General features: G+C 48.0%; 1 pseudogene; it reads right to left on the minus strand.

Annotated features, from left to right (window-relative positions):
* Positions 1 to 512: 512 nt before the first annotated feature.
* Positions 513 to 15,655, minus strand: LOC124716741 (annotated as a pseudogene).
* Between the last annotated feature and the right edge of the window lie 9,698 nt (positions 15,656 to 25,353).

Here is a 25,353-nt window from a genome sequence, read left to right on the forward strand (position 1 = left end):
GCGATGGTGAAGACGACGGCGACGGCGATGATGGAGGTGACGGTGATGGTGAAGGCGAGGGGGAGAGCTGGGCATGGGCAGTAGCCCGTGGGGCCACCACCCTAGCAGGAGCAGCAGTGACAGGCTGGGGGAGTGGGGGAAATGATCAGAGGTGGAGGTGCGGGAGGAAGAAGCTGGGCAGGGGGCGACAAAGACCGAGGGCAAAGGGAGAGTGAGAAGAGGAGGGATGGAAAGAGGGGGGGCGACTGGGCACACCATGTAATGGTCGTGGTGGCGGCGGAGGGGGAAGTATAAACTATTGCGGCGGTGGTGGTAGTGGTAGTGGTGGTGGGGGCTGAGATGAGGACAAGTACGAACTACGACAGTTCAGGACGAAAACGAGAGAGGAAAATCGGGGACGGACAACAGCTGGGGCCAAAGTCCCACGCTGCTGGTGCTGGCGACTGCTGGCAGGAACGCCGCAGATGCTGCTGCCGCAGACGGGACCTCCACTGCTGCTGCTGCCACTGCTGCTGCTGCCGCTGCTGCTGCTGCCGCTGCTGCTGCTGCCGCCGCTGCTGCTGCCACTGCTGCTGCTGTCGCTGCTGCTGCTGCTGCTTCTGCCGCCGCTGCGGTTCTTACCACTGCTGCTGCTGCCGCCGCTGCTGCTGCTGCTGCTGCCGCTGCTGCTGCTGCCGCCGCTGCTGCTGCCGCCACTGCTGCTGCCGCCAATGCTGCTGCTGCCACTGCTGCTGCCGCCGCTGCTGCTGCCGCTGCTGCTGCTGCCACTGCTGCTGCTGCCAATTCTGCTGCCACTGCTGCTGCTGCCATCGCTGCTGCCGCTGCTGCTGCTGCCACTGCTGCTGCTGGCCCTGCTGCTGCTGCCACTGCTGCTGCTGCCCCTGCTGCTGCTGCCACTGCTGCTGCTGCTGCCAATGCTGCTGCCGCCACTGCTGCAGCCGCCGCTACTGCCGCCACTGCTGCTGCCGCCGCTGCTGCTGCCCCTGCTGCTGCTTCCACTGCTGCTGCCGCCACTGCTGCTGCCGCCGCTGCTGCTGCCGCCGCTGCTGCTGCCGCCGCTGCTGCTGCCACTGCTGGTGCTGCTGTTGCTGCTGCTGCTGCCGCCACTGCTGCTGCCACCGCTGCTGCTGCCGCCACTGCTGCCACCGCCGCTGCTGCCGCCGCCGCTGCTGCTGCTGCCACTGCTGCTGCCGCCACTGCTGCTGCCGCCGCTGCTACTGCCGCTGCTGCCGCCGCCGCTGCTGCCACCGCCGCTGCTGCTGCTGCCGCTGCTGCTGCCGCCGCCGCCGCTGCTGCTGCTGCTGCCACCACTGCTGGTGTTGCTGCTGCTGCTGTTGCTGCTGCTGCTGCTGCTGCCATCACTGCTGCTGCCGCCGCTGCTGCCGCCACTGCTGCTGCCGCCGCTGCTACTGCCGCTGCCGCTGCTGCTGCTGCTGCTGCTGCTACTGCCGCCGCTGCTCTGTCGCCACTGCTGCTGCCGCCGCTGCTGCCGCCACTGCTGCTGTCGCCGCTGCTACTGCCGCCGCTGCTGCTGCCGCCGCTGCTACTGCCGCTGCCGCTGCTGCTGCTGCTGCTGCTGCTACTGCCGCCGCTGCTCTGTCGCCACTGCTGCTGCTGCTGCTGCTGCTGCTGCTGGCTGGACCACTGCTGGCTGGACTGCTGCTGCTGGCTGGCTGGACCGCTGCTGCTGGCTAGGCTGGATCGCTGCTGGCTGGACTGCTGCTGCTGGCTGGCTGGCCGCTGCTGCCGGCTAGGCTGGACTGCTGCTGGCTAGCTGGACTGCAGCTGCTGGCTAAGCTGGACCGCTGCTGCTGCTGCTACTGGCTGGCTGGCTGGCTGGCTGGCTGGCTGGCTGGCTGGCTGGCACCTGCAAACCTAACACTTCGATTAGTGGCAGAAATCACGAATCGAAGGGCGGTACTCGTTACGAGGTACTGCCGGAGATGGATTCTGTCTCTCATTACAGCTCCTTTTATACACGATTGTCATGCACAGTCACTGATGTTTTGCTGTCCAGTGCCATCTGTCGGACATTTTGTGAACTTTGTTTTCTTTTTGGTCTAATAAAACCCCATGTCATTCCAAGCGTGTGTGTCAATTTTCACCTCTCTGTTTACATTATTCCGTGGTTTATTAAGTTTTCATATTTCTACTGACCTGGTATGTGTTCGGGGCGTATCTGCCGGCGCCTGAGATGAACGGAAAACTTTGTTTTCGAAATGCTGCTGGCTTGTTAGTGCTGCATCTGACGCCACAGATCACACTTCCGAGCCATACAGCATGACCAGAAGTTGGACTGGCGCCAGAGGAGGATTTTTCACTGAACGATTAGGCTATCATCTTTAAGGAGGCGATACAACCTGTAGAAAAGACCGCAGCTTTGGTTTGCATCAGTGGTTAGATATTTGTTCCACGATAGGCGTCGATCGATCTCAAGGCCCGGGTATGTTATCGAGTTTCTCCAAACCAATTTCCTGCCGCCAATGGCAGGTTGACGATCAGGGAACTTCATCTTGCGGGTAAAATAGTTTGCCTGGCACTTTGAGGGGGTGATCTTGATCTTCCATAGATAACACCGCTGCGTAATCTTGTTCAGGTGATGCTGAAGGTTGCAATGTACTTCGAGGAGACTGCGATCACTTTTGTGAATGGCGGTGTCATCGAACCAGAGAGTAATCTCTCCTCCAATTTGCTTAGGAATGTAATTCGTGTATGTGGGACCCCTGTCGCAGCCTGCCGTATCTGGCTGGACTTGTCTCCGTTACTGACGGAGATATGTCTTCCTCTAATGAAGGAGTCAATGAACCAGATTATGTGTGCTGGGCAAGCCATTTGATCTAGCTTGTAAATTAGACCATCGTGCTAGACACGGTCAGATGCCTTCTCTATGTCCAGGAGTACTGCTCCTGTAGCTTCTCTCCTTGCCCTGGCCAGGGAAACGTGTTCTACGAAGCGGAGGGATTGCTGGGTAGTGGAATGCTCAGCGTGGAATTCACATTGTTCATCTGCATCTCCATCTACACTCATGCTCATAAATTAAGGATAATTGCAGAATGTGGTGCTACACAACGCGGCACTACAAAAAACTGGCGCTAATAGCATAGGCACATAGGGAACACACACGGCACAGATCTGTAAGTCCACGGTATTCATGATAAGTTGAGAAAACCGTCCCGAAACACATGTGCTACAAAACGCCACTGTTGCTTGCGCATGCACCCCGACATCAATATGAGATATGATCACTATGCACACGTACATAGGCCGCACAACTGGCTTGCATATTCTGGATCAGGTGGTCTAGCAGCTGCTGGGGTATAGCCTCCCATTCTTGCACCAGTGCCTGTCAGAGCTCCTGAAGTGTCGTAGGGGTTTGAAGATACGTGCGGCGATACGTCGACCGAGAGCATTCCAAACGTGCTCGATGGGGTTTAGGTCATGCAGGCCATTCGCCTGATATCTTTTGTTTCAAGGTACTCCTCCATGATGGCAGCTCGGTGGGGTCGTGCGTTATCATCCATCAGGAGGAAGGTGGGACCTGCCGGCCGGAGTGGCCGAGCGGTTCTAGGCGCTACAGTCTGGAACCGCGCGATCGCTGCGGTCGCAAGTTCGAATCCTGCCTCGGGCATGGATGTGTGTGATGTACTTAGGTTAGTTAGGTTTAAGTAGTTCTAAGTTGTAGGGGACTGATGACCTCAGAAGTTAAGTCCCATAGTGCTCAGAGCCATTTGAACCATTTGAAGGTGGGACCCACTGCACCATTGAAAAGGTGGACATACTGGCGCAAAATGACGTCCTGATACACCTGACCTGTTACAGTTCCTTGACCTGTTACAGTTCCTCTGTCAAGGACATGCAGGGGTGTACGTTCACCAATCATAGTCCTACTCCACACCATCAAATCACAACATCCATACAGGTCCCTTTCAAGGACATTAAGAGGCTGGTATCTGGTTCCTGGTTCACACCAGATGAAAACCCGGCGAGAATCACTGTTCAGACTATCCCTGGACTCGTCCGTGAACATAACATGGCACCGCCGTTCCAATAACCATGTACTGTGTTCTTGACACTAGGCTTTACGGCCTCTCCTGTGACCAGGGGTCAGTGCAATGCTCCTTGCAGGTCTCCTGGCGAATAAACCGAGTCTGTTCAGTCGTCTGTAGACTGTGTGTCTGGAGACAACTATTCCAGTGGCTGCGGTACGGTACCGAGCAATGCTGCCTGCTATACTCCGTGGCCGTCTGCGGTCACTGATGGTGAGGTATCGGTGTTCTTGTGGTGTTTTACACTGTGGACGTCCCACACTGTAGCGCCAGGACACGTTTCCTGTCTGCTGGAATCGTTACCATAATCTTGAGATCACACATTGTGGCACACAGAGGGCCCATGCTACGACCTGCTGTGTTTGACCAGCCTCCAGTCGCCCTAGTATTCTACTCCTCCGTGTTCTTCGAGCCATTTTCAACACACAGTCACCATTAGCACGTCTGAAAACGCCTTCACACTTACTCGCTGCACTGTACTCTGACATACTCCAACACACCTCTGCGTATGTGGACTGCTGCCAGCGCCAACGTGCGACTACCGCAGATCAAATGCACCGCATGGTCATACCCCGAGGTGATTTAAATCCGCAAACCGCCCTCCAGAGCGTTGTTTCAGCATGTATGAGCATTATCCTTAATTTACGAGCATGAGTGTACATACATCCTGCTCAAGATACCGCATGGTGCGTGGCGGAGGATACGCTCTACCATTATTAGTCATTCCCTTTCCTGTTCCACTTGCAGACAGGGTGAGAGAAATACGACTATCTATATGCCTTCGTATGAGCCCTAATTTCTCGTATCTTGTTTTCGTGGTTCCTAAGCGAGATGTATGTTAGAGGCAGTAGGATCGTTCTGCACTCAGCTTAAAATACCGTTTCACTAAAATGTCTCACTAGTGTTCTTCGAAATGAAAGTCTTCTTCCATCCAGGCATTCCCACTTGAGCTCCCGAAGCAAATCCGTAACACTTGGATGCTGATCGAACCTACCGGTAATAAGCCTAGCAGCTCGCCTCTGAAATGCTTCTACACTTCTGGAAATGGAAAAAAGAACACATTGACACCGGTGTGTCAGACCCACCATACTTGCTCCGGACACTGCGAGAGGGCTGTACAAGCAATGATCACACGCACGGCACAGCGGACACACCAGGAACCGCGGTGTTGGCCGTCGAATGGCGCTAGCTGCGCAGCATTTGTGCACCGCCGCCGTCAGTGTCAGCCAGTTTGCCGTGGCATACGGAGCTCCATCGCAGTCTTTAGCACTGGTAGCATGCCGCGACAGCGTGGACGTGAACCGTATGTGCAGTTGACGGACTTTGAGCGAGGGCGTATAGTGGGCATGCGGGAGGCCGGGTGGACGTACCGCCGAATTGCTCAACACGTGGGGCGTGAGGTCTCCACAGTACATCAATGTTGTCGCCAGTGGTCGGCGGAAGGTGCACGTGCCCGTCGACCTGGGACCGGACCGCAGCGACGCACGGATGCACGCCAAGACCGTAGGATCCTACGCAGTGCCGTAGGGGACCGCACCGCCACTTCCCAGCAAATTAGGGACACTGTTGCTCCTGGGGTATCGGCGAGGACCATTCGCAACCGTCTCCATGAAGCTGGGCTACGGTCCCGCACACTGTTAGGCCGTCTTCCGCTCACGCCCCAACATCGTGCAGCCCGCCTCCAGTGGTGTCGCGACAGGCGTGAATGGAGGGACGAATGGAGACGTGTCGTCTTCAGCATCTCTACGATCGTCTCCATGGGAGAATAGCAGCCTGCATTGCTGCGAAAGGTGGATATACACTGTACTAGTGCCGACATTGTGCATGCTCTGTTGCCTGTGTCTATGTGCCTGTGGTTCTGTCAGTGTGATCATGTGATGTATCTGAGCCCAGGAATGTGTCAATAAAGTTTCCCCTTCCTGGGACAATGAATTCACGGTGTTCTTATTTCAATTTCCAGGAGTGTATGTCTTCCTTTAATCCGACTTGGTACGTATCCCACACACTCGAGTAGCAGTCAAGAATAGGTCGCACTAGCATCCTTTATGCACCACCTTTACAGATTCTCCCAATAAACCTTCCTTACCAGAATCCTCGCATGCTCGTTCCATTTCATGTCGCTTCCCAACGTTACGCCTACATATTCAAACGACGTGGCTGTGTCTAGCAGGAAACAACTGTTGCTTCATTTGAACATTACGGGTTTGTATCATCTACTCATCCGCATTAACTGACATTTTTCTACATTAAGAGGCAGCTGCTGTTCATCACACCAACTAGAAATTTTGTGTAGGTCACCTTGCATCATCCTACACTCACTGAGCTTCGTCACGTTTCTGGACACCACAGCATCATAAGCGAATGACCGCCGATCGCTGCCCACCTTGCCGGCCATATCATTTATGTATACAGAAAATAGCAACGGTCCTGTTGCACTTTTCTGGGGCACCCCTGATGTTACCCCAGTCTGCGATGAACACTCTCCGTCGGGGACAACGTACTCGGTTCTATTACTTAAGAAGTCTTCAAGCCAATCACATATCTGGAAGCCTGCTCCGAATGCTCGTACCTTCGTTAACAACCTGATGTGGGAAACTGTGTCAAATACTTTTCGGAAATCTAGAAATATGGAATCTGTGTGTTGTCCTTCTTCGATAATTCAGAGTATATCTTGTAAGATAAGATAAAGCTGTGTTTCACACGAGCGATGCTTTGTAAAGCCGTGATGATTCATGGACATGAACTTTTCTGACTGTAGGAAATTTATTACATTCGAACTCTGAATATGCTCTAGAGTGCTGCAGCAAACCGATATTAAGGATATTGGTCTGTAATTTTGAGGGTTCGTTCTTTCACCATTCTTGGCACCTTGCAATGGTGGAGAGATTCCCGATAAATGCAAAGTAAGTAATGAGCCAAGGATAATGTTTTCTTGTCAGGAACTGACGCTGGCATAAAATGATTATTAATTCTAGACTACTACTGAGGACAGTTAAGTGGGAAACGGGCCTGTAGCTCTCGTGAAGGAGTAGGATGTTGTTAGGTTTGGGATGGATGATGACCTCCGCGCTGAGGCAGGCGTGTGTTACGGCGTGACGGGGGAGTTGCTTTAGGAGCGGGCTGCGAATGTGGTCGGGGTCAAGAGCCTTGTGGTTGCCCCAACGCTTAATGAGTGCCCATATTGCCGACTCGTTATCGGGCAAACATTGTGTCACTCGGCGCGCGTTTCTCATCTGCATCACTAGTCCGGTAACTATTCTCTCCTAGTTTTCGCTCTCGTCATCGCGGGCGTCGTGAGTTCAGGATTGTGGTTCAAATGGCTTTGAGCACTATGCGACTCTACTTCTGAGGTCATCAGTCGCTTAGAACTTAGAACTAGTTAAACCTAACTAACCTAAGGACATCACACACATCGATGCCCGAGGCAGGATTCCACCCTGCGACCGTAGCGGTCGCCCGGTTCCAGACTGTAGCGCCTAGAACCGCACGGCCACTCCTGCCGGCTCAGGATTGTGGCTCCAATTATTTTGCCATTACTTCCGCCTTTTCTTGCTCGTCGTACGCAAGGTCATCTGCCCGTGGAGTGGCCTGTTTTCTCTGGTGAGAGCTTTCCACCGACGGGTTATTTTCCAGATTTTGGGCCTGGTAGGCCTGCTTTGGCAGATCTTAGCTTCGTCTCGCAGCAGCGGGTCCTGTACTCCCGTAATCGTTGTCTCACCTGGTCTTCTGGATTCCACAACAGGCTGGGGTCGGCTGGAGCTCGAAAACCTTGCCTCAATCTACGCCTTTTGCGTTTGGCGGCTATGAGGTCCCATATGTCAGAGGTCAGGTCCCTGGTGTCAGGATTAGTGGTTATCTGACGCTAGTTGCACGAGTACAGACGTGGAGGATGCCAGTGAATTTCTCAATGCTTTTATTGGCAGGACACTTAGAAGATGTAACAGATCTAATAAAGAGACTGCCTGCGCTACGCTTGTCCGTCCTCTTTTAGAATACTGCTGCACCGTGGGGGATACTTACCAGACAGGATTATATCAAAAAAGTTCAAAGAAGGGCAGCACGTTTTGTATTATCGCGAAATAGTGGAGAGAGTGTCACTGAAATGATACAGGATTTGGGAAGGAGATCATTAAAACAAAGCCGTTTTTCGTTGCGGCCGAATCTTCTCACGAATGTGAAAATATTTTGTTGACGCTACACAGGGAGAAACGATCATCGTAATAAAATAAAGGAAATCAGAGCTCGCACGGAAAGATATAGGAGTTCGTATTTTCCGCGCGCTCTACGTGATTGGAATAGCAGAGATTTATTGTGAAGACGGTTCGATGAACCCTCCACCAGGCACTTAAATGTGATATCCAGAGTATCTATGGAGATATAGATGTAGATGTTGTAGACAGTAGTTTCGAATCTCATCAAACATAATATTTTTCTTATTTCTAAATCTGATCAATACAATTTATCATTTTCATTGAATTAATTTGTTATGTAATGTTTTATTTCTAATTCTTTGCCATGTCATTTTCATCATCGCAATGACTTTTTTATTTGCTGTTATTTTTCTACCTATCATTCTTCTGGAGTCTGCTGTGTATATACTGCAACCAAGTGGACTGCTCATCGGTTTGTGACGTGGCACTTTGTGTAGCCATTGAGAGGACAGTTACAGGTAACAAATGATAGCAAGAAATACAATTTGGATTTAGCACTGAAAGTGAACTTTTTCTGTCTTGGTTTGCTCGTACAAGTCAGCTTTAATAGCGGTGAACAAAGATATCGTGCTTTTAGGTCTGCCGCAGATGGGTGACCACCCGTTTTTCGTATACATTACCCATCGCGAGGTTGTGGCTAGCTTCGGCCATGAGTTTAAATTCAGGACTCCTACCGCAGTTCAGTCATTGTTCAATTAAAATCAGCTGCCGACAGAGCGTCTCTCATTTCCCACATACCTCGCGGCCGCCGCTTCCAACACTTTTCGTGTTACACGTTAACAGTATGTGAGTAGGCTGTTTAGGTGTAAGTAGGCTGTTTAGGTTTTTACATTGGTAACGCCACGTAGCGCTCTGTATGAAAATCACTGCCCGCATCTCGTGGTCGTGCGGTAGCGTTCTCGCTTCCCACGCCCGGGTTCCCGGGTTCGATTCCCAGCGGGGTCAGGGATTTTCTCTGCCTCGTGATGGCTGGGTGTTGTGTGATGTCCTTAGGTTAGTTAGGTTTAAGTAGTTCTGAGTTCTATGGGACTGATGACCATAGATGTTAAGTCCCATAGTGCTCAGAGTCATTTGAACCATTTGAAAATCACTGGCTGTGCTGTGTGCAGTCTGTGGCTGATTGTAATATTCGCTATTGTAGTATTGGGCAGTTGGATGTGAACAGCGCGTAGTGTTGCGCAGCTGCAGGTGAGCCGCCAGCAGTGGTTGATGTGGGGAGCGAGATGGCGGAGTTTTGAGAGCGGATGATCTGGACGTATGTCCATCAGAGACAGTAAATTTGTAAGACTGGATGTCATGCATTGATATATACACTCCTGGAAATTGAAATAAGAACACCGTGAATTCATTGTCCCAGGAAGGGGAAACTTTATTGACACATTCCTGGGGTCAGATACATCACATGATCACACTGACAGAACCACAGGCACATAGACACAGGCAACAGAGTATGCACAATGTCGGCACTAGTACAGTGTATATCCACCTTTCGCAGCAATGCAGGCTGCTATTCTCCCATGGAGACGATCGTAGAGATGCTGGATGTAGTCCTGTGGAACGGCTTGCCATGCCATTTCCACCTGGCGCCTCAGTTGGACCAGCGTTCGTGCTGGACGTGCAGACCGCGTGAGACGACGCTTCATCCAGTCCCAAACATGCTCAATGGGGGACAGATCCGGAGATCTTGCTGGCCAGGGTAGTTGACTTACACCTTCTAGAGCACGTTGGGTGGCACGGGATACATGCGGACGTGCATTGTCCTGTTGGAACAGCAAGTTCCCTTGCCGGTCTAGGAATGGTAGAACGATGGGTTCGATGACGGTTTGGATGTACCGTGCACTATTCAGTGTCCCCTCGACGATCACCAGTGGTGTACGGCCAGTGTAGGAGATCGCTCCCCACACCATGATGCCGGGTGTTGGCCCTGTGTGCCTCGGTCATATGCAGTCCTGATTGTGGCGCTCACCTGCACGGCGCCAAACACGCATACGACCATCATTGGCACCAAGGCAGAAGCGACTCTCATCGCTGAAGACGACACGTCTCCATTCGTCCCTCCATTCACGCCTGTCGCGACACCACTGGAGGCGGGCTGCACGATGTTGGGGCGTGAGCGGAAGACGGCCTAACGGTGTGCGGGACCGTAGCCCAGCTTCATGGAGACGGTTGCGAATGGTCCTCGCCGATACCCCAGGAGCAACAGTGCCCCTAATTTGCTGGGAAGTGGCGGTGCGGTCCCCTACGGCACTGCGTAGGATCCTACGGTCTTGGCGTGCATCCGTGCGTCGCTGCGGTCCGGTCCCAGGTCGACGGGCACGTGCACCTTCCGCCGACCACTGGCGACAACATCGATGTACTGTGGAGACCTCACGCCCCACGTGTTGAGCAATTCGGCGGTACGTCCACCCGGCCTCCCGCATGCCCACTATACGCCCTCGCTCAAAGTCCGTCAACTGCACATACGGTTCACGTCCACGCTGTCGCGGCATGCTACCAGTGTTAAAGACTGCGATGGAGCCCCGTATGCCACGGCAAACTGGCTGACACTGACGGCGGCGGTACACAAATGCTGCGCAGCTAGCGCCATTCGACGGCCAACACCGCGGTTCCTGGTGTGTCCGCTGTGCCGTGCGTGTGATCATTGCTTGTACAGCCCTCTCGCAGTGCCCGGAGCAAGTATGGTGGGTCTGACACACCGGTGTCAATGTGTTCTTTTTTCCATTTCCAGGCGTGTATATATATATATATATATATATATATATATATATATATATATATAATGACCTTTGAACACTTTTAAGATAAATACATTGTTTTTTCTCTATCAAAATCTTTCATTTGCTAAATATGCCTATCAGTAGTTAGTGCCTTCAGTAGTTAGAATCCTTTATTTAGCTGGCAGTATTGACGCTCGCTGTATTGCAGTAGTTCGAATAACGAAGATTTTTGTGAGGTAAGTGATTCATGAAAGGAACAGGTTATTGTTAGTCAGGGCCATTCTTTCGTAGGGATTATTGGAAGTCAGATTGCGTTGCGCTAAAAATATTGTGTGTCAGTTTAGTGATGATCAGAATAAGTAAAGAGAGAAATGTCTGAGTACGTTCAATTTTGCTCAGCTGTTTGAAAATCAAATAACGTAAGGGGTTTACCAGCGCAGTAATTCATTAATTTTTCTAAGGGGGCGTTACAAGCATTTGCGATGTGACCCGCCGTATTTGTGTGTTACCTATAACCGAGCGGTGGCTGGCGGCCGATGTGAAAAAACCGTAGCGGAAAGTCACCTATCAAGCTATTTTAACTGTAGATATCACTATCTAAACTGAGCGACACAGTTAAATGATAACTCACTCGAAACCTCGCTATTGTCTCCCACCGCGACGCATAAGTTTGACATTTAGCTCAGAGGTGCCTACTAACTTCGTCCGTAATGGTGCAAAAGCGTGCCGCCCTGTGGTGTCGCCCTCGGGCTCGGCGAGGTTGCAAACACCAAGGGTCGATACGTGCGAAAACTAGGCCCCAGCTGAGAAGTTCATGTGTGCTGTAAGGTACGTTAATGGTGTCACCCTGGTACAGAATTTCACCACAACTCTGTACAACGCCACCGTCGACGCGTCACACGATAAGAAGGACGTCACATCTCTCTTACCCACTTTGCAGCCCTTCTTTAGACGTCCCTGTGATGGAGGTCAGAACCGCGACACTTAGCGTTGAAATCACACGGTTTTCTTATGGGCAACCAAGGGAAAAAATTCACACAAGCGACCGCTCACAACCGACTCGAAAAGACCTCAGGGGGTAGCATGATGGACCACCCTTTCGCTTGGGGCGTTGATTCCCGCACATTACGCATTCGAAAACGACAGAACGCAGAGCGATGGGAAACTGGACTACGTTCTTGATAACGTTGCACACTGTGGCCACGCGATGGGCGTTTCGATCCTACTGGGGCTGCCATCCCGCTGCACATATGACTCCCTTAGAGTGTAGTGCTGCCGCAAATTTTTGTTCTGGTTGTTGTTGTTGTGGTCTTCAGTCCAGAGACTGGTTTGATGCAGCTCTCCATGCTACTCTATCCTGTGCAAGCTTCTTCATGTCCCAGTAGTCACTGCAGCCTACATCCTTCTGAATCTGCTTATTGTATTCATCTCTCAGTCTCCCTGTGCGATTTATGCCCTCCACGCTGCCCTCCAATACTAAATTGGTGATCCCTTGATGCTTCAGAATATGTTCTACCAACAGATCCCTTCTTCTAGTCAAGTTGGGCCACAAACTCCTCTTATCCCCAATTCGATTCAATACCTGTGATCTACCCATCTAATCTTCAGCATTCTTCTGTAGCACCACATTTGGAAAACTTCTATTCTCTTCTTGTCCAAACTATTTATCGACCATGTTTCGCTTCGATACATGGCTACATTCTACACAAATACGTTCAGGAACGACCTCCTGACACTTAAATCTGTACTCGATGTTAACAAATTTCTCTTCTTCAGAAACGCTTCCCTTGCCATTGCCAGTCTACATTTTATATCCTCTCTACTTGGAACATCATCAGTTATTTTGCTGCCCAAATAGCAAAACTCATTTACTAGTTTAAGTGTCCCATTTCCTAATCTAATTCCCTCAGCATCGCCCGACTTATTTCGACTACATTCGATTATCCTCCTTTTGCTTTTGTTGATGTTCATCTTATATCCTCCTTTCAAGACACTGTCCATTCCATTCAACTGCTCTTCCACGTCCTTTGCTGTCTCTGACAGAATTACAATCTCATCGGCGAACCTCATAGTTTTTATTTCTTCTCCATAGATTTTAATACCTACTCCGAACTTTTCTTTTGTTTCCTTTACTGCTTGCTCAATATACAGATTGAATAACATCTGGGATAGGCTACAACCCTGTCTCACTCCCTTCCCAACCACTGCTTCCCTTTCCTGTACAAACTGTAAATAGCCTTAGGCTCCCTGTATTTTACCCCTGCCACGTTCAGAATTTGAAAGAGAGTGTTGCAGTCAACATTGTCAAAAGTTTTCTCTAAGTCTACAAATGCTAGGAACGTAGGTTTGCCTTTCCTTAATCTAGCTTCTAAGATAAGTCGTAGGGTCAGTATCGCCTCAAGTCAACATTTTTACGGAATCCAAACTGATCTTCCCCGAGATCGGCTTCTACCAGTTTTTCCATTCGTCTGTAAAGAATTCGTGTTAGTATTTTGCAGCCGTGACTTGTTAAACTGATAGTTCGGTAATTTTCGCATCTGTCAACACCTGCTTTCTTTGGGATTGGAGTTATTATATTCTTCTTGGAGTGTGGTATGCAGCATGAAACCATTTTGGACCATTCAAAACCATTCTAACGCGATCCAAAGCAGCAAAGGGTCTTTAAGCTTTTTTAGCCCTCCTGTACAAGTCGTTGTCAAGAACATCTTCCTTTTGCTAATCACACTGCGAACTGTCGTTTTCGACCACGAAATGTGTGGGAAACAACGCCCCAAGAGAAGGGGTGGTTTCATTGACATCCTTTATGCCACTTCCTGAGGCCTTTTAATGTTGACTCTGAGCTTCGGAGTATCTGAAATGTTTTCCTCGAGCACACATAAGCATAAGAAAACCGCGCGATTTCAACGCTGGGTTTCGCTGTTCTGCCCTCCATCGCAGAGCCGTGAAAAAAGAGGTAAATGTGGTTCAATGTGACATTATTAACCCACCCTACAGCTCATATGTACTTCTGAGCTATAGCCGTTTTACGCTCGTGCTTGAAGCGTCACAGAGGGTGACGTCACAGACCGCCACACATTCGGGCCATTACAGAGGTAGTTTGTAGGCACCTTTCGGCCATATTTAAAACTTAGGCGTCGCAATGGGAACCAATTTCGGGGTATCTGAAAAGTGAAGTGATATTTTAATTTCGTTGCGTAGTGTAGTACAGTTTTCGAAGTTATTCATATCTAAAACTGTAAAAATAATTTATGAATACCCTGTCTAATAAAGGGCAACGGCCTTGCCGCAGGGGATACACCGGTTCCCGCCAGACCACCGAAGTTAAGCGCTGTCGGTCGTGGCTGGCACTTGGATGGGTGACCATCCGGTCCGCCATGCGCTGTTGCCACTTTTCGAAGTGTACTCAGCCTCGTGATGCCAATTGAGGAGCTACTCGACCGAATAGTAGCGGCTCCGATAACCATCATAACAACTGGCAGAGCGGTGTGCTGACCACACGCCCCTCCTATCCGCATCCTCAGCTGAGGATCACACGGCAGTCGGATGCTCCCGATGGGCCACTTGTGGCCTGAAGACGGAGTGCTGTGTAATAAAAGTTCGTTTCCCAGGCGGTCACTATGATCCCCTCAGACAGTAAGTGGAAAGTTTATTTAAAAGTGTTCAGTAACAACGATTTTATTTTATTTCTACTCAGTGAAAGAATAAGTCCATGCTTGTACTAATCTCTTCGAAATCAGCCGTAGACCAGTATGTGGTGCCGTTCCTACTTTCCAGACCGTATGCAGTTCATAGTTGTCCATCAGTGAACCAATTTTTCTTCACTCCAACTGAGCATATGTGACCATTCCACTTCAATTCTTCTCGTTACTCTAACGTGGCGTTACCGACGCCAGTATTAACTTACTAATCTCGTAATCAAGGGTTCTTATATTATACGACATCATTATTTTAAGGACTAGTTTTTGGTCTTCTCAGACTGAGTGTATCTGGCTATTACCACAATTATATCTAGTAGCGCTTCGTCGTATGCAGCGAGGTCAGAAACGGTATGAAAAGCTTGTGTTTTGCAGGGTTGGTTGTCATTAAGAAAAAAATTCGATACGTTGCGCCGTTTCTGAGGTCATTATCACTGAAGGTAGCAGATAAGGCAGTTGCGCTCTCAAATTCAAGCGGCTCGCCAGATACAATTAATTGGACCAAACTGCTGAGGTCATCTAACTTAAACACTGTCGACAATACACACACCCATGCCCGAGGGAGGACTCGAACCTCCGACGGCGGGAGCCGCACGGACCGTGACAAGGCGCCCAGACCGTGCGGCTACCTCGCGCGGCTGATACAATTAGTGCCAGTTGTTCTCACAGCACAGATGGTAGCGCACGAGACTGCTCAGCCTTTGGCTCGGATTTGATCCTTAGCACCGTCCCACGTCCAATTTTTGTATCGCTCTCTTGTCTGATTTTTGGAAACCAAACGAAAAACGCGTTCGGCAACACCGCCTCTGCTCGGCCTCTTGAGTTTGCCCGTGCAACTCCCTGACCAGCCGATTTCAATGTTAATTAACTCGGAAGCGGCGCAACGTGTCGAATTTTTTTCTTAACAATTATTACTCAGGACAACTTACCCTGGGACACCCTTACAAACTTTCCAGAATGTTTCTGACCACTCTGTATACCTTCATGTCGTCAACATAAAAAGCTAGGACTAAACATAAAACTGCCTGTTACATGAGTGTATCCACTATCTCATCAAACTTAACTCGAAGCCTAATAGTGGACATTAGTGTTTCACCCTTCGCCTCTATGACACATTGATTCTCCTGGAAACGCTTCCATTGAGGCCTCTGAATGGCTGGAGAAGAATGGTAGCCCACTCTTCCTCATGAGCCGAAGCTAGTGATGTTGGAGGCTGGGGCCTGGAGCGAAATCGTCTTTCTACACTACTGGCCATTGAAATTGCTACACCAAGAAGAAATGCAGATGATAAACGGGTATTCATTGGACAAATGTATTATACTAGAACTGACATTTTCAAGAAATTTGGGTGCATAGATCCTGAGAAATCAGTACCAAAAAAACCACCTCTGGCCGTTATAACGGCCTTGATACGCCTGAAAATTGTGTCAAACACAGCTAGGATGGCGCGTACAGGTACAGCTGCCCATGTAGCTTCAACACGATACCACAGTTCATCAAGAGTAGTGACTGGCGAATTGTGACGAGCTAGTTGCTCGGCCACCATTGACTAGACGTTTTCAATTGGTGAGAGATCTGGAGAATGTGCTGGCCAGGGCAGCAGTCGAACATTTTCTGTATCCAGAAAGGCATGTACAGGACCTGCAACATGCGGTCGTGCATTATGCTGCTGAAATGTAGGGTTTCGCAGGGATCGAATCAAGGGTAGAGCCACGGGTCGTAACACATCTGAAATGTCACGTCCACTGTTCAAAGTGCCGTCAATGCGAACAAGAGGTGACCGAGACGTGTAACCAATGGCACCCCATACCATCACGCCGGGTGATACGCCAGTATGGCGATCACGAATACACGCTTCCATTGAGTGTTCACCGCGATCTCGCCAACTCGGATGCGACCATCACGATGCTGTAAACAGAACCTGGATTCATCCAAAAAAATGACGTTTTGACATTCGTGAACCCAGATTCGTCGTTGAGTACACCATCGCAGGCGATCCTGTCTGTGATGCAGCGTCAAGGGTAACCTCAGCCACGGTCTCCGAGCTGATAGTCCATGCTGCTGCAAACGTCGTCGAACTGTTCGTGCAGATGGTTGTTGTCTTGAAACGTCCCCATCTGTTGACTCAGGGATCGAGACTTGGCTGCAGGATCCGTTACAGCCATGCATATAAGATGCCTGTCATCTCAACTGCCAGTGATACGAGGCCGTTGGGATCCAGGACGGCGTTCCGTATTACCCTCCTGAACCCACCGATTCCATATTCTCCTAACAGTCATTGGATCTCGACCAACGCGTGTAGCAATGTCGCGATACGATAAACCGCAATCGCGATAGACTACAATCCGAACTTTATCAAAGTCGGAAACGTGATGGTACTCATTTCTCCTCCTTACACGAGGCATCACAACAACGTTTCACCAGGCAACGCTGGTCAACTGCTGTTTGTGTATGAGAAATCGGTTGGAAACTTTCCTCATGTCAGCACGTTGTAGTTGTCGCCACCGGCGCCGACCTTGTGTAAATGCTCTGAAAAGCTAATCATTTGCATATCACAGCATCTTCTTCTTGTCTGTTAAATTTCTCGTCTGTAGCACGTCATCTTCTTGGTGTAGCAATTTTAATGGCCAGTAGTGTACGTGAGAAGTAAAAACGAAATCTACAAATGATACTGAGAATGTAGATTGAAAGTAGGTAAACAGATTAAGTGACTAGCAGGTCAAAATAATACAATATCCAAAAATACGAATAAAGGAGAGGATCTAAAATCATAAAAATAGATGAAAGTAGCTGTCCACATACGTAAAACAACCGCAAGCTGTATATAAGTGTAGGAACGGCGTGAAGTAGTAATAAACATAGCATGGTGTAGAAGATTTTTCAGGATTAACTAGGTTATAAGATGTGCCTGAAGCAGTCCATGAATTTCGTATTTTTAAGGTCATTCTGGCTGGTTCCAAAACGCCCTATAAATTTCGATCTCTTCTAAATAATAAAGCTGTCTGACTTATCATATTTTATGAAGAATTTGTAAAGAGTTTTCAGTGTTATACAACTTGTGTTTAGTTACGTGAATATGGTTCACAAAGGATGATTTACAATTATCACTGGTGCTACTGTGTTATCTAAAGGGAATGTTAAAACTTTCCCACTTTGTCCTATGTAAAAGTTATTGCATTCGCCACAATTGATTTTATAAACTCCAGATTGTGTGTAAGATTTATTGTGTCGGATATTATGATGTATGGTCAGACCTAACGTGTTGTGAGTGCGGAAGCCTATTCTTACTTTGGTACGAAACTGTTAACGTATTCTTTCAGAAACAGATCCGCTAAATATAAGTTTCAGGTTCTTCCTCTTTCTGCAATGTTATCTCACCAGTAGTATTGTGACAAAGTAATTTTGCAGCAAACATTTTAATTATTTGTGTAGGGAAATCATTTTTCCGTACTACATGTGTAAAGATCCCTAGTTCTTCGTTAGTTTCGCTTTTTGATAGTGGAAGCCAGATTAGTTTGTCAATCACAGAATGGAAGTATGCCTTCCTGTGGGTTCATGGGAGGCAGGAATATGTCGAAATTGCAATATTTTAACAGCCAACAAAAAATTTCACAAATGATGTGGACCCAGTTATCAAGAAACTTCCGTTTTTGTTTTCCTTATTGGTATTCCAGTTGCTATGTGTTTATTTATCGGTTGTCCTTTTTTTATTTTTAGCTCACTTTTACTATTTGAGTTTACATGTTGTCAGTTTGCAAATAGTTCAAATGGCTCTAAGCACTATGGGACTTAACAACCGAGGCCATCAGTCCCCTCGACTTAGAACTACTTAAACCTAAGGACAACACACACAGCCATGCCCGAGGCAGGATTCGAGCCTGTGACCGTTGCAGCAGCGCGGTTCCGGACTGAAGCGGCTAGAACCACTCGGCCACAGCACCGGCGTCATTTTGCCATTTAGGTGTAGTGAGTGGAGCCGTGGACGCTACAAAATGGATTTCCTTACAAAACGGATTTCCAAGTAAAGAAATCGGAACATTTCTAACGTTTTATTATGTTCCAGTTAAATCGTGGGGTAACAGCAGCGGAAAAATCCACAACCACTTGCGCCATGTATGGGGACAATATCATTGGGCAGAGTGCGGCAAGAAAATGGTTTCTTCGTTTCAAGGACATTAGTGACTTTCCACTTTCAAGAAGACCTTCGGGGTTAGACGAAGATAGTTGAAACGCATTAATCCACAACGATCCATGTTAGTGTACTCGAGAACTGGCAAATGTAATAAACTGTGCCCGCATCTTGTGGTCGTGCGGTAGCGTTCTCGCTTCCCACGTCCGGGTTCCCGGGTTCGATTCCCGGCGGGGTCAGGAATTTTCTCTGCCTCGTGATGGCTGGGTGTTGTGCGCTGTCCTTAGGTTAGTTAGGTTTAATTAGTTCTAAGTTCTAGGGGACTGATGACCATAGATGTTAAGTCCCTTAGTGCTCAGAGCCATTTGAACCATTTTTGAAATAAACTGTGATCATTTCACCATCGTGCGACATCTGCATGCAATGGGGAAGTTTCAGAAATCTGGTGTATGGATACCGCATACTCTAAGCCAAAATCACCAAAATCAGTGGGTGGCCAAATGTGCACCTCTGCTTGACCGCCATCAATTGCCTCGTTACTGGTGACGAGAAATGGAGACTTTATGATAACATAAGGAAGAGAAAGGAATGGTTGAACTCCGGCTGCTGTGGTCGAGCGGTTCTAGGCGCTTCAGTTCGGAACCGCGCTGCTGCTACAGTCGCATGTTTGAATCTAGCCTCGGGCATGGATGTGTGTGATGTCATTAGGATAGTTAGGTTTAAGTAGTTTTAAGTCTAGGGGTCTGATGACAGATGTTAAGTGCTTAGAGTCATTTGAACCATTTGAATGATTGACCCTAAACAAAGCAACAACTCCCGGTACAAAGAACTGCGCGCATCCACAAAAGATTATGGTATGCGTCTGGTGCGATGGTGTAGTGTACTACAGATTGCTCCACCGAGTGTAACTGACACTGCTGACATTTATCGTCAACAAGTGAGATGGCTTGGAGATGCAATCCACGAACAATAACCAGGAAGACGGCATGAAGTGATACAACTCAACAGCCTTCGAGGAACTTTCCTTTCCGGAAGAAAATTCACTCCGAACATGCCTCGTCATGTTGTGTCTCTCAGAACCACGTGATTTCTACAATCGCGGAATGAAAATCCAGCGTGTAATGGTTCTTTATTTACGTGACCATTACGGCACTCCAACCCCAGTTCTCGATACCAGTAATATAGTACTACTTTTCTGCGAATTAACAGACATATTTTTGTGACAATATTCACATTTGGTTTTATTAATGTATAGGTACTACGATGTATCGATATATTACAGTGATATGTTTCTTGTGTGTATTCATTTCTGTGAGACTATCATAATCTTTGACTTACTTGTAGCCGTTTTGGCGCGAATGCACACAGAGCAGTCTTTAATTCACTTTGCAGAAGTTAAGTTGTTATTTCGCTTTGTAAAAAAAACAGTCAAGTCTTGTGTTTGGTTAAAGTGGAAATTAAATATATGAAGATTGATACAAAACTGTTTTCTTGATGATGTGACAATTAAGAAGTATATGTGAATTTACAAGTAGTTTAATACTAATGTGGATCGTGAACACCAAGTCAAAAATTATTTCTACCGTTCCATTGTTCTGATCTGGGATTGTTTGATCATCAAGAATTTCTTGAAAAACGCATTTGTTAGGTCTTCAGATATTGCTAAAATACAGATCTGGACCGTCTAGCAGTCAAACTGGAATCACCCTAGAATCAACAAGATGAGCCATAACAACTTTGACGAAATCTACGTGGGAATCCATTCAAGATAAGTGCCAAAATTAATGACTTTTTTACAGTGACTTCATTATTTCCATTCTGACGATACAGTCAATAACTTTGTTGTTGCCCGACAAAGCGAACATATGCTGTGTGAGCAACATTATTAATCTGATTTCTAACCTACTTTGCAAGTGGTGGTATTGCTAGAAGCGCTGGCAGACTGGTGTAAACAGCGACGGAGAACATATTATTGATCTCTAAAGTCTCTGTAAAGCGTATCTTCTGTGTACATTAACTTTACGGAAAAAAGCTTCCAACTTGCCCTTTCAAAGGAACCATCCAGGCATTTGCATGGAGGGATTTAGAGAAATCACGGAAATCCTAAATCTGGATGGCTGGACGGGGGTTTGAAACGTCGTGCTAACCATTCTGCCACTTTGCTCGGTCTATTCGATCGACACTCATACTTTCAATATAGTAACAAATGGCTCTGAGCACTGTGGGACTTAACATCTGAGGTCATCAGTCCCCTAGTTAAACCTAAGGTAACCTAAGGACATCACACACATCCATGCCCGAGGCAGGATTCGAACCTGCGACCGTAGCAGCAGCGCGGTTCCGGACTGAAGCGCCTAGAACCGCTCGGCCACAGCGGCCGGCTAATATAGTGACATTCGTCTATAATGGTACATCGTGATTTTTCAGAAATGTTTAAGAACTGTAAATTAAAAAGCCTGCTTAAAATACTGTACTTCAAAATTATTTTTTGTTAGAAGAATAAGACGATAAAAGCGCTTTTGATCAGACTTCTCTATCAGGAGCTAAGCGAATAAACACCTTCCTGATAGATGACTCATCATAGGACCCGCCGCACTAATATTTCAGACAATCTGCGACACAGGTAACCATACTACTTGCTACGACGACAATCTGTAACGGTACATGTCACTACAAAGCATACCAACAAGTCTCACTGTGCCTGTACTAGACCGATGAAAGACGTTCGTGTGAAAACGTATCTTTAATTAGTAGTAGGGTAAAGAACATCTACGGTGCCCGCGTTTTTTCGTATTCATGTGCACATGTGAGAAAGAATAATGCGGGCACAGGGCAGAAAGCGACGTCGGACGTGTAATTTGGACTCGCCAGTGAAGGGTCACTTGCGTTTTGCGGAGGTTCGAGTCCTCCCTCGGGCATGGGTGTGTGTGTTTGTCCTTAGGATAATTTAGGTTAAGTAGTATCTAAGCTTAGGGACCGATGACCTTAGCAGTTAATTTCCATAAGATTTCACACACATTTGAACATTTTTTTGCGTTTTGCAGCTGGGCTTTTGGGCGCTGTGGATTGCAAAGAAGGAAGGGGTCTGACGACAATGGTCGAGCACTTGTTATATAGACTCTACGCTATGCTATCTCGAGTAAGTACGAACTTATGGTTCTGTTCAAGCATTGAAGCATTATATACGAACACATTGTCTGAAAAGCGGCCGGCCGGGGTGGCCGAGCGGTTCTAGGCGCTACAGTCTGGAAACGCGTGACCGCTACGGTCGCAGGTTCGAATCCTGCCTCGGGCATGGATGTGTGTGATGTCCTTAGGTTAGTTAGGTTTAAGTAGTTCTAAGTTCTAGGGGACTGATGACCACAGCAGTTAAGTCCCATAGTGCTCAGAGCCATTTTTTTGTCTGAAAAGCTTTGTTAATTATCAGTTGTTGTGAGTTGAGAACTTATTTGTATACAGAAGAATTCCGAAAACCGTGTTTTGTGATTTCGTAGTGAGTTGTTTGGATGTAGAAGCTCTCTTATAGCCCTCGCCCCTCTGCAGCAGTCAAATACGTGGCCCTGCATAGCAGGTCCGTATCATCAAGAGATGACGACCGGGAAATTCGGAAAAGAAAGTAATTGTTATTTTAGAGAATGGGTAAAGATTTGGCATCTCGCAATGTATCGCTCACTTAAAATCAGTGCATAAAAAGAGAAACGCCTCAAATCTTATCGCTACTGCGTAAGTGCAGTCGTCCTATCGCTTGTCAGCAAACCGCTGGTTACACAACGTGGAAAGCTACCGGTAGGGGCAAATAAAAGTGGCCAGAGAATAGAGTTCCAGGGTACGAAGAGACACAGCACACGAAATGAAGTGCAGTACTAACCTGACTATAGCAGATGTCGAAAACGACCACCGTGGATCTCTTGGAACTTTCGGGCCTTGGTCACCAAGTTGCTGAAAGCACATCGAAGCTGGAATGGCGTAATTGCTGCAGTCTCATTCGAAGTGTTCTGCTGCCGTTCTTGAAGACAGTGAAGGTTGTTCCAATACACCTTAGACTTCAGGGCTCCCCGCACAGAGTAATCGAACGCTGACAGGTGACCTGGGTGGCCAGATAGCACCGCGACCAGACTCACCTCTGTTAACAGCTCTGTCAGGCGTGATGATTGTGTAAATATGCTCCACGTTTCAGTCGGGGACTTTACCTCCTCAATTAATGCTGCCACAAATGGTATCCACTTGTCTGGGCCACTTTCATTTGCCCCACTCTGTACTAGGTTCTACCAGTGGGCGGAAGTTCTGCACTAGTTTGCATAACGTATATGTGAAAGGAGTAAAGCACGTTGATGCGTTGACTCCGTGCCACCTTCCTTACAGTGTAGCAAAAAATGTAGCAGGCACTTGCTACTGGACTCCAGCAAAAAGAAGAAAGACGACCGCTGCAACAGTGTGGATGCCAGAGCCTGATGCTTCCACAGTACTTGCTGCATATCTTGTTGTTATTGTTGTTGTTGTTGTTGTGTTGTTGTTCTTGTTGCTGCAACGCCAGGCGCTGTTTCCAAAGTCACGTTAATTCTGAATCCATGAATTATGAACATTCTTTTCACTAATGAGTGAGTTCCTCACCGTCAAAATTGGTATCCAATTGTGAGATCCAAGTTCTAAAGACGCGGTTGATGGATCTCTGCTCTGGGAAAAGGTAACACTTGGTTAGCGAGCGAACATCTTCGATGCAGACTTCTCGCCCTCCGCTATCGGGTGGAAAATTATAGGTTCCTAAAGCCCATCCCCCCTTAGTAGGTCATGTGAGCACTAGACATAGGAAGCGGCTACTAGGCTAGCGCAATACGTGTGGCTGGCACGTGTGCGTTTTTTAGGACAGAGAAATCCCTCCACATCGCCGATAAGAAACGTTATTACACTACTTACCATTAAAATTGTTACACCAAGAAAAAATGCAGATGATAAGCGGGTATTCATTGGACAAATATATTAGACTAGAACTGACATGTGATTACATTTTCACGCATTTTGGGTGCATAGATCTTAAGAAATCACTATCCAGAACAACCACCTCTGGCCGTAATAACGGCCTTCATACGCCTGGGCATTGAGTCAAACAGAGCTTGGATGGCGTGTACAGGTACAGCTGCCCATGCAGGTTCAACACGATACCACAGTTCATCAAGAGTAGTGACTGGCGTATTGTGACGAGCTAGTTGCTCGGCCACCATTGACCAGACGTTTTCAATTGGTGAGAGATCTGGAGAATGTGCTGGCCAGAGCAGCAGTCGAACATTTTCTGTATCCAGAAAGGCCCGTACAGGACCTGCAACATGCGGTCGTGCATTATCCTGCTGAAATGTAGGGTTTCGCAGGGAAAGAATGATGGGTAGAGCCAAGGGCCGTAACACATCTGAAATGTAACGTCCACTTTTCAAAGTGCCGTCATTGCGAACAAGAGGTGACCGAGACGTGTAACCGATGGCACCCCATACCATCACTCCAGGTGATATGCCGTATGGTGATGACGAATACACGCTTCCAATGTGCGTTTATCGCGATGTCGCCAAACATGGATGCGACCATCATGATGTTGTAAACAGAGCCTGGATTCATCCGAATAAATGACGTTTTGCCATTCGTGCACCCAGGTTCATCGTCGAGTACACCATCGCATGCGCTCCTGTCTGTGATGCAGCGTCAAGGGTAACCGCAGCCACGGTCTCCGAGCTGATAGTCCATGCTGCTGCAAACGTCGTCGAACTGTTCGTGCAGATGGTTGTTGTCTTGCAAACGTCCGCATCTGTTGACTCAGGGATCGAGACGTGGCTGCACGATCCGTTACAGCCATGCATATAAGATGCCTGTCATCTCGACTGCTAGTGATACGAGGCCGTTGGGATCCAGTACGGCGTTCCGTATTACCCTCCTGAACCCACCGATTCCATATTTTGTTAACAGTGTTTGGATATCGACCAACGCGAGCACCAATGTCGCGATACGATAAACCGCAATCGCGATAGGCGGAAAAGTGGTGGTACGCATTTCTCCTCCTTACACGAGGCATCACAACAACGATTCACCAGGCAACGCCGGTCAACTGCTGTTTTTGGATTTGAAATCCTTTGGAAACTTTCCTCATGTCAGCACGTTGTAGGTGTCGCCACCGGCGCCAACCTTGTGTGAATGCTCTGTAAAGCTAATCATTTGCATATTACAGCATGTTCTTCTTGTCTGTTAAATTTCTCGTCTGTAGCACGTCATCTTTGTGGTGTAGCAATTTTAATGGCCGGTAGTGTATTTCGGATGAGGAAGAATACCAGCCCCATTAATTAAAGAGAGAAGCATTCGACAAGGCACATCGGAGAAAGAAAACATTAATATAGTATAAGGTAATTGCAGGAGTGTCTATGGAATAGTCTCAAAACTAGTCTCAATTACAAACGGCAAAAATCCTGCATACGTGGATTGGAACTTTAATAATAACCACTATTTATTTACAGCTCATACAAAAGTTTTACTGACCTTCAAAGTAGTCACTAGCATTAACCCTTTGCCACTGATGTG

This window comes from Schistocerca piceifrons, chromosome 9 (assembly GCF_021461385.2).
Source record: "Schistocerca piceifrons isolate TAMUIC-IGC-003096 chromosome 9, iqSchPice1.1, whole genome shotgun sequence".
NCBI lineage: Eukaryota > Metazoa > Arthropoda > Insecta > Orthoptera > Acrididae > Schistocerca > Schistocerca piceifrons.